This window comes from Pinus tabuliformis, chromosome Q, assembly GCF_031772625.1.
Source record: "Pinus tabuliformis cultivar Carrire ecotype Pingquan chromosome Q, CPIR1, whole genome shotgun sequence".
Lineage (NCBI taxonomy): Eukaryota > Viridiplantae > Streptophyta > Pinopsida > Pinales > Pinaceae > Pinus > Pinus tabuliformis.
This window is the reverse complement of record NC_142296.1, coordinates 855,236,418-855,248,020: the sequence shown is the minus strand read 5'-3', so window position 1 is coordinate 855,248,020 and position 11,603 is coordinate 855,236,418.

Sequence of the window (11,603 nt, the reverse complement as noted above, 5' to 3'; positions counted from 1 at the left end):
GCATCACAAGCGTCTGGAAAAGGTCTCGCTTCCATCTCCTTCACCTTTGTTCTTCATAACCTGAAGCGATGAGCTGACACCTGCAACCTATGCAACCTGTAGTACATTGTTTCACAAATTACATGTTTGTATTACATGACCAACTAATGACCCAAGCATCCCATACTTGCCATGAGTTTATAACACATACTCGGTGGTCAAGTTTACATCAAAATGGAAACAATACCACATCTACAAAAACAAGGCCAACATATCATTGTTGCTTCAACAAGTGATGGAAAACACATCATCACTGCAACATATGATTTACAAAAATAAGGCCAAACACTATTGTTTCTTTGACAAGTGATGGAAACATAACATCACTTTCACAATTTAACATGCAACACAAAATAAGACCAAACGTTATTGTTGTTGAACAAGTGATGGAACACACATCATCACTTTTACATTTTAAAATGCAAAAATGATTTACAAAAGCATGGCCATGACAAGATAACATATCTAGAAACCATTTTTCAGTTATAAATGTGAATGGGTCGCTTCCTTGTAGCGCATTCACGGTCGAACAATCATTTCATTGGGTTAATGCATCAACGCTTTGTCTTTAAGGCGCTGCTATGGATGGAGCCTCCAACAAGTGTCTCTTTGATGGCCACCTCTGTTGCAATGACTACAATAGGTATTATTTCTCTAGATCTGCTTAACATGTTTCTTCACCTGCTGTTGAGAGGATCCTTCATGCTTCATCCTTTTGTGTGTTGCCATTCTTTTCCAACACTTAGAAAATACATGGTTATGTAATCCACAAAAGGTACATGTTTTTTGATTCCATGATTTACGTTCATCTTTAACAACATGACTATAACCGAAATGAACATTTGAATATCAAGAATGGTTATACCTTTCCTTGCTATCTCTGGTGTAAGTATGGTGATGAGAGCTTGCCTCAGCTCTTTCCCTGCAATGGAAACTGTCATGGGATGATGAGGATGTGTTCCCGTCATTCTCTTTCCTCGACAATTTCAACGATATCTCGGAAGCATCTGACACCTTTGAGCATTCTCCCTCGGTGTATCTCAAGCCTGCAAATTGAGGTCTCTGCACAACCTCCAATGGTTGAGTTATGTCTTGGTTATTAACACCAAGTTTTTGTTCCTCCTCATGCCTCGTCCTTGTAAGGAGCCTCATGTTTTTCCCTATAATTGGGATCTCCAAATCTCCAACAGAAATCATACTATGTGAAGACGAAAACGAAAGGAAATCAAAATATTTTACCTCCTCTGTCGATTTGGAAAGAACTGATGAGGGCTTCTCATCATCTGTTGGTGGTGGTTCGCTAGCTATCTCGGCGCATTCCCCAACTTCCGTTCTGACATACCAAAGTCCCGCTTGACGTGGTAATTCTTATAGTTTGATGGGGTTGACAATGCCTTGGCCATTAACGCCCAAGTGATGCAGAAGGTTGTCGAAATGAAGTTATAATCGGAAAATAGACTAATGGCTAACTTTATAACCAATCAGCTCTCTTAAACGAATTCTATACATGACTTTCTTTTTCCTTAGGGTCCCGCTTTTCCTCCTAATCACTGATGGTCCCACTTAAATTTTCCTCTGAAGCGAGTGCTTCACTTTGCACCATTGATTTCACCTTTCCAGATCTAATGACTATCGCATCATATCACACGCCAACCAGCCATTCTATCACCACCGTCGATTGACCCTACTTGATCCATCGATCATCGCATAATCTCGCGTAGACTCTAGCACGATTGTTATCAAATTCAGAGCACATGCGAAAAGTTGTTTTGGCGTGCTATGTGTCACGTGCTAAGGCTAATTGTGTAGACTCGGAACAAAACTACTTACCACTTTTTGAGTGCGTGAGATACTGCTTCCTGCTCATCAAATACAACCCACGTGCTTACTACTTAAGTTTAAGAAAGGCACTTTAAGTAAGGTTTAGCGCTTTAGCCCCAATATTAACCTTAAACACGAATCATCAACAATTTATGATAAAACACATAAATGGCTGTGATTTATAAATAAAACGTTTAAATAGAGGAAAATTCCTGATGAAGTCTTTGAATGCCGTTACACAGATATAAATGACCTTCTACACCAGGATTAACATGAAACACCACTCTTCATCCTTTATTCAATAATATGTATATTACAGATTCTTGGCCCTCTCGGCCTGATTACAACGGTTTCTTCAACTCTGTTCTATCTCAAACCCTATCTTTGTCACTCAAAACTCTCGCTTACACACTCTGTTCTCAATCATCTAATCTCTCTCATTACATTATTTTTCTCTTTTATGAATGGAATCCTATCCTAACTGCATAACAACTCGGTCCCTATTTTAATGAATCTGACAATTAAATCTCTATTCTCAAGCTCTGTTACACACCTATACTAACAACTTATCTCTTAGTCTAAAAATAATACAATATTCCAATTATTACAATAATGAAGTAAAGATCGTTTCGAGAGGTCCAACCCTCTCTACTAAAACTAACTTTGACCACTCAGGTCAGTGAAATTCATCTCATTTTAGCCACAACATGTGAACATACAATCACATTGCTGGCTAAGTCCGAATGCTCCTGCATCACCAAGCCTTTTCCTTCATATCCCACTTTCTTCAACAATTTGGAGCCAATTCCTGTGGTATGATTTTCAAAAACAACGAAATCATCATCAAGACACATACATGAATTCAGAGAATTACTTTTTACCTCACATGGTTCATGATGCAGCTTTTCTAAGGCCTCGTCCTTAGCTTGCAGTTGTTGTAGCAAAATCTTCAATTCAACGTTTTCTATTTGAAGATTTTGTTTGTTGTGCTTCAGTTCTTCCAGGGCCTCTTCTGTGGCTCGCAACTAAAGCTGTAATTGCTCTTTTTCCTCTTTCTCTTTTTGTAGAGCTTCATACATTATTTCCACCATTTTGGAAATTTTGAGTATGGTCTCGTACATCACTTTTTCATCCTTTGTCACTGCACATTCCATTGTTCACACTTGCAATTCACATCCATGCAAAGACCGCTCCGATACCAAACTTGATCCGAGTTGACTCATCACTCAAAATTAACCAACATATTTCACTTTCGTGAAGTGATTAGAATTGCATTTAAAATAGCATAAATGAACATAAATGCATGTTGTAAATAAGAAGGAACATGACCAACATCAGCAACATAAAATGACAAATCGTTGATAACGGAGTTCATCTAGGAGGGACCACGTCTCCAGGCCCTGGTGTCAAGATGGTGTAGGCCACTACGTTAAGTGCTATCAATAGTGATGATGTACATAAGAGGTGATGTCGCTATCATACAAGGAAAATTCCCTCACGCGGGAGTGGCTCCAAGAGGTGTTCTGTTGGCGGAACTCTCATTCAAAAAGGACTCCTGTCAGTATGACCTAAACTCATGAATGATGATAATGAACATCCCGCCAAACATGGCATAAAAGTGATCTCAATGAAATCATACATGGTGACATATGAGTATCCCGTCAACATAACAACAAAGGTATCTCAAAGAAAACATGATGAATCATGACAACAAGTACATCTCACAGATGATTCTGCATCACATCAAGTAGGAATCATGAAACAAGTAAGAAAACAAGATCCCACATCAAACATCAAACCGGGATCCATGTAGCACAATGCATCTCATAGAAAAAAGAAGTACATGAACACACTGCATATACCTCACATCCTAGGACCATCTGAAGAAAATAATGTCAAACTTCTAAAGCTGGTCGTACCATCAATCTCGCGGTGTCGAATTGCATGGAAATGACTGCTCGCACATGAAAGATGACACCCACACTCCACTTTGAAAAGCGCCTAAAAAATGAAATGATTAAATAGAAAATATGAAGGCACCATCAGATTTGTGGCATCGAATAGTGTAAAATCGACTATAAAATTTCTAAATTATGAGAAAATGAAAATTTGGGGCTTAAGGAATCTTTTAGATTCTCCCTAGATTCCTTCCTTTGGGTCATCTGAAGATCTGCTGCTTAGATCAAAATTCTGACTGTGCCATCAAGTTCGTGTTGCTAAGAGGTGTAAGAGCGACATAAAATTTGTCCAATTTGGATACTGGAAAAATTTTGCCCTCCTGAAATTTTTTCTCAATCATGGTTATGCCTGTGTTTTTCCAAAATCATGGTTCCATCTGTAAAACAATTAAAAAATATTATATATCAATTTCCGTGTTGTACCTTGGCCTAGGCCCACTGACGAAATGAAGTTTTTACAGTGAAGTTTGTGGGCAAATTTTACAAGGCGACAGTTGTAGACGGATTGGTATGATCTTTGAGTTATAAGGAGGAGGTCGGGTGGTCAATCCCTGACCCCTCCATATTAAAACATATCTCTTTTTTTTTTTTAAACCACATGACTTTGTTTTTGGGGTCGGGTCTACATTGGGTGACCCGCCCCTTAACCTCCACGACTATTTGAATTTGCATGGAGCATTGTTTGGATTGGCCATTGGGGTGCATTAATGGTGGTGCATTTGTTACATGGGGCCGCTCGGTGGGGGTCTACCCACGTGGGCTGGGCAGGTCCAATCTCTGTCGTACCCACATTTAATATAAGGCGTATACATATATGGTGGTGCAGTTGCGGGGGGGGGGGGGGGGGGGTGTGGGCCAGGCGGGTTCAATCCCCGCCTGCCCTGCATTTAATATAAGGTGTATACATATATGTTGGTGCAGTTGGGTGGGGTGTGGGCCATGTCCACCAGAGGTGGCCCGCCTAACCCAAACATAATATTATAACAATTATTGGTGTTGGTTGGACCGGCAGGGGTCATGGCTCGTTGGTTCCTTTGGTTTGATGCGGTTGGGCCGACGAGGGTCATGGCCCATCAAACCTTTAATAATTTAAATTTGTCATATAGTTTGGGGGTGGCGGGGGTGGTGGCCCACCACCTCATTTATATTTTTTTTGTTTTTTATTAAAATAGGACATTTTTTGATTTTGTCTAACATAAGGGTTATTAGACAAGTTAAAGAGGCAACAATTTCGCCCACTTTCGGGAGCTAGGTTTCATGCCTCAGGGTCGGTCAAATTGTAAGACACTTAAACTTGGCCCACAACCCAACTTTGACCAAAAATTTGACTGGCTCATTCTCCCTCATATGAGCTCGAATTGATGAACCATTCATATCGTTACGATCAGGACGACAAGATCTACACTCTGATCTTGGTTTGAAAACATTCTGATTACTTTGATTTTTGAGCTTCCATAAGTCCTCTTTGTCTTGTGTGTGTCCCTAGAGCCACTTGGATCAATATTGGAGGTATCTTCTAAGTGAGTTCACTAGAGTTGAGTACACAATCAATTACTAAAAGACTATTATCCATTCAATAGATATTGTGTTTTGGTATTTATTAACAAGTTAATCCTAAATATTCGATGGTTATAAGTCTTCATGTGTACCACATTAGATAAAGGATTACATTTAATGTTATGATTTCTTAATAAATATAATTTCTTACTTCAATATTTCATCTCATAAATTTTTTAACATTAAGGGAATAATGACTTTTTGAATGAAATTACAGACTAGAAATTTGTACTTGTATATTCAAATTCCAATTTTGGGGTTTAGCTCAAAATATCTTTTCAAGGTTATCATTGCCTTCTACTCATCGAGATATTTTTGATGATATAAATTACATCAAAAAAATTTCTTTGGACACAAAGTTATGGAATTTAGAATTTTTACCATTTATGCCATGTTAGTGTTGATACAATTGACACATGGCTTACATGTGGTAGTCTTGACCACTTGCCATCACCGCTTTACACCACAACTTTAAGTTAAACCAATCAAATTTCCAAGTTAGCATCCAAATTTTATGATTTTATTTTCTGCCAATAACTATTATATTTCTTTCAAATTTATAGACATTCACTATGTCAACGATTAGCTTCCTAGATATCTAGATCTTGGTAATTCTAGAAGTCCCCTTTTATGAAAAAGATATATTTTAGATTCCACGTCATCGTTGTTGCAAATTCCACCACCTGGCTTCCAACTCAACATTGTCAATGCTAACTCAACTTCATCAATATGGTCCAACTCTGCAAAAACATAAAAATCCCATTATTACAAATTTCTAGATTTTTTGATTCCCAGTATTCATGTAATTTCCATGATAGATGCCAAATCAGTCTCCACATAAACTTATTTCCATTTCAGTCTCACACATTGACTTGCCATGTTATATTGATCGGTCCTTGTTGCTTTTTTTAGCATGACATATTTTTATACCATGTAATGGGGATATGTCATCCTTTCCACATAAGCATGACATGTCATCCTACCACATTATCATGAAATGTCCACACCTTCTCACTTGGGTTGTACAGGGAGGCCTATGTGTTTTCCATGTGGTCTACCACTTTGGCATATGGATTTGGGTTTTCTCGAAAATCCAATCTTAAGAAGTTTCAAATTTCTAGTCTTCTAGCTTCGGATAAATAAAATCTTTAGGATATTTGGATTCTATCAATCAACCAAAAAAACCCTGCTTGTTGTTAGATTTTGGATCTTCTAGATATTTGGATTCTACTAAATGTTCGTAAATAATTTGATGAGTTAATAGATTTGGATCGAGGCTTCCGTAATATAGTTTCAACATTCAAGTTTTGTTTAGTGACAATGAAGGAATGAAGAAGTTACCTTATCCTATTAACGAATAGGAAGATTTATGGTAACTAATATAAGGGGAAAAATATTGAATGCTCCTATTAGATTATTTTGCACGAGATTCCAAGGTTTCAAGGTTCCATTACGCTATTTGATATTTTCCACATATTTACTTTATTTTGTTTTCTTGCTAGGTTAGCGATCCAGATACCTGTTAAAAAAAACAATTGGATTTTAAAAATACAAATCCTTGGAGATTAAGGTTCTAGTGTCTTGGTTCCAAGGCACAATGTAATATTAAACATCCGTACTTATACCTAATTTAAAAGTCTTTAAGAAAAATCTAGATCATCTAACTTCTGTATCTCTGGGACGGTGACGAGAGAAATTGAGATCACTTTATCTTGTTGTGAAAGCATTTCATTTTAAGACATTAAACACAAAAATAAGAAACATAGTTATCTGTAAAGTTTTCCTTACATACAAGGCCTAATTAAGATCCCTTATCTAAGATATTGATAATTACATCTAAGTAAACAATTTATAATTACAAGAAATTGATTAATTGTTCTAACTAGTTTTGTCTATAATGTGATTAGGTATCTCCTAGTATTGAAACGCACTACAAACGTATATATGACCACAATGAAGTATGAAGTATGTACAATATTTTACTAATATAACATGTATTCTTAAATAAAAACAATTAACTTCATTCAACAACAATAAATCCATGGTGTCTTCTACATATTGCAATATTTAATTTAATCATATAAATCTTATTGTAAATTTCATTAACTATGAACATTGTTCATTAGTATCTAAATGCTTGTAAATGTACAAACTATACATAACATAGTAATTTGTTGGAATTGCAAAAGGCTTATCATAAAAATTTGAAGTTGAACCCAAAATGCATCCATGGCTAAATTCCTCTTATCTAGATGTTGATATCTTTAAGAAGTTTTTTGATCATTGGTGACCCACCGGTTGACCTCCCTACCTATTCCATGGGTACTCTTCTTCCAAAAAAAACCCCTACGTTGCAACGAGGTTGTATGAATCATATTGTTTCTCTAGCAAATTGTGGTTGAAGTTATCATCTTGAGAAGTTCCCTGCTTCTTCATAGTCCAAAATGGTCAAACCATTAATAATTTCAAACAATAGTTACAATATTTAATCAATAGTCACACTATTATTATGACAACCATCTAACAATAGGGTGCATCCATTAGTATATTCCCTAATTTTATTTTATTTTTAGTTTTTTAATGTGGTTCACAGACCTTGGAGATTGGTTATTGCTATGTCCATGAAATATTTGTACTAGGCAGATCCACGAGAAGAAATCACTTTCTGCCGGCTCACCATGGAGCCTGACCCCAAAGGTGTCAGTGGAATTGAACCTGTGACCTTTCAGTATCAAAGACGCTTTAATAATAGGGACTTGACCAATTGAGCTAACCCTTGGAGCTATAAATATATTCTCTAATACCAAACCCTCTTTTTAGGATATTTTGTCTTATACCATTTCTCCCATCCACATAAAATTATAATTCACTGTTTACTAACTTAATATTTATTACTATGTGTATCATTCAATTACACACATACATAAATAATTACCTATTTAAAAAATTAAATATAAAACATTTGAGTCACTCTTATTTTCGCTCCTTGTTGTCCCTTACAACTTCAAATTTCCTATTTATGTTACATAATCCGTTACATATCTCGTTAATTACTAATTCTCATTACCTTACTCTAACTTATCATTTTTATCTCGAATTTCAATTTTATTTTTATTTTTGATGATTTAATAATTTTCTTGAATTGAATTGATTCTAAATAACAATTGATTTAAATTATTATTATGCTATGATACTATATGTAACCTGATGCTCATTTATGTAATCATTATAACCTAAAAAAGTTACATATAAAAACTATAAAATAGAAGATATCTGCCCTACGTCATTAGAATTTAGGGCTTTCAACAATTAATAACATTTTTTTAAAGACTTTTTAACTATAACAACATATTATTAGGTCTCTAGTTATCATGTATAGTACAGTAATTTAAGAGATTACAAAGTAATGTGATGCTCTCTTGTTTTATTCGAAATTCCACCCTTATAATGATTCTTCGTATGGAGATACGGACTCAATATCATTAACGAAATATTATCTTTTAGTTTTTTATTTTTTAATATTATCTTTTAGTTTTTATATTTTTTTACTTAATTTATATCTTTTATTTTAGTTTATATTTTCTTGTGAGATTATCATCATTTTGGTGGAAGCTTTTTAATGATGTAAATTTTATCCCAAAAAATGAGTTTTGGACACAAAGTTATGGCTTTCAAATATTTTATCAACTGTATCATGTCAACATTTATACAATTGACATGTGGCATTTTTAATCACAAGTCATTATCATGTTGCACCACAACCGTGATTTAGACAACTTGGTTTTCCAAGTAAGTAGTCTAAATTTGGGATTTTATTTAACCTCCACAATCTTCATTCTTCATTTTTTTGGATTCTATTTTTGAATATAATTACTTAGTTAATTGTCAAGCATCCAAAATCTAGATTTGGATGCTTTTAAAAATACCTACTAAACAAACTACTAGAATTTTGGATGTTTGGATCTGAAACATTAGTTATCCACGTTAGTTACCCATGTCACCTCCACAAAACGGTCACTTGGTCTCCACCTATGTTATGTGACATGTCATCTTTGACACATCAATGCAGGACACTATTTGGATATCTAGAACATTTGATATCCAAAAATTTGGGGAAATGGCCCTTGCTAATGTGGCAAGGCCCTTACTAGATGAAGCACATGAAATTTCGATGCCTGCCATGATGAACCCTGTGGAGGCCATTATGTTGCAAGGATTATAACCTACAAGATCCTATAAGTAGGATATTATTGGACTACTTTGTATTAAGATGTTGAACGATATTTCTCCCATTTTGATGAATGCTAAAGGATGGGCAAAGCAACAAAGAAGGATGAGATGCTATTACAACCCCAAGTCTCATTTGAACCATTTGACATAAAGAGCATGAAATTTGTACGACCCACTAACGCTCCTTCAAACAAAAGGTACCACATATTAGTATGCACTAAGTATTTGACCAAGTGGGTAGGGTAAAGACCATGACAAATACTAACGAAGAAAAGGTAGCACAATTTCTATATGATAATACCTTTTGTAGGTTGGCACAGTTGGTTGTTGGGAAAAATGCTTGTTATCTCCCCCACCTAGGTTCAATTCCTTGCAAGTGACATGACGATGAGAAATATTGATGTAATGGCTACATGCCTATGAATATTATTGTATTGACCCTCACTCTTTCCCTCGGGTTGAGAAAGAGGATGATCTCCCTTGAAAAAAACTTTCATAAGTAATATTGGGTAACAAATTTGTTGAAGTTGTGGGCATATAATACAACCTAGAAAACCACCACAAGATTGACACCCTATGAGTTGGTATATGCAAAAAAAACATTGTTCTCCATACAATTTGAGATAGAAACACTTAAAATAATATCCATCCCAAATCTATACCTTGTAATAGCTCGATAGAAAATATTATAACAGTTAAATTCCTTAGATGAGTATAGGTAGCTGGCCTTTTTCCATGCCGAGGTAGTACACCATTAGAGGAAAAAATGGGATGATAAGATTATAAGGTATAGGACTTAAAATTCAAGGAATTGAAAGGAAAGCTAAAGACTAGATGGCTAGGGCCATACTAGATAGACACATGTTGTGATAATGGTTCATTCAAGTTTAAAACTATATATGAAGAAACAATACCCCTTTTGGTCAATGGCTGCAAGATTAAAATATATAAGAAACCAACGCCAAGATAGGAATTCACAAGTCTATTTTGGAGTCAATAAATAAATTTATTGGCAACAATAATGCCCCAACGCATTGTAATTTCCAAAGTCTACTGGAAAAAGGAAAAAGGAAAATTACTAAAAAAAATAAATAAATAAATAAAAAAAATAAATAAATAAATAAAAAATAAAATAAAATAAAATAAAATAAAATAGAAGATAATTCCTTGGTGAAAACATCAGGGACAAAGCTCGAATTGAAAACCCTATAGGAGGCAAGACAAGCTCTAGAATAATTTTTTAACCCATGATGAAAACATGCACATACACCATGAGGTAGAGCATGGTGAAAGCTAGATATGACACTAGTTCCTTGAGAAAAAATAGAATGACAAATAAAAAAGATATGATATTACCCTTCTTTTTAGTGTTTACAAGTATACAAATTAGGAAAAACACAATCTAAATGTAGGAGGAGAATCCACAAAACACTCAAAGCATCTCTATAATATAAGGTTCTTCACTTCAATATTTAGGCTACAAAAGCTATAGATCGTGCAATTTCAAAACCCTACATTGTGCATTTGCATCAACCATGATGCAACATAACCACCAATATGTAGTTATATGCCTCCATCATAATTTTAAATCTTAAAAGCAATGCCATAACTTTAAGAAAGGTTAAAATGGGGTTTTACTCAGAAAAATCAAGAAGAATTATAGAGCAACATCAAGATAAAGCGTTATAAGATCACAAACTTATATAGGTACCAAGCACTCTATTCTATCAGGATAAATATTATTGATCACAAATAATCACCGACATCAACATCAATGTGTCAACAACATCCATTACACCGCCACCATTAAAAGAGAAATCGAACTCAACAAAATAGAATATTTATGTGCAATTTTCTTACACCAATAATACAAACAAATCTACAAAAAGGTAAGATTTCTATTAGAATATGAAAATTTTCCAACCAAGCATATCAACACTATACATAAAAAATATCAAGTTAGCATACAAATTTCAACAATTACATATCCATTAAAAA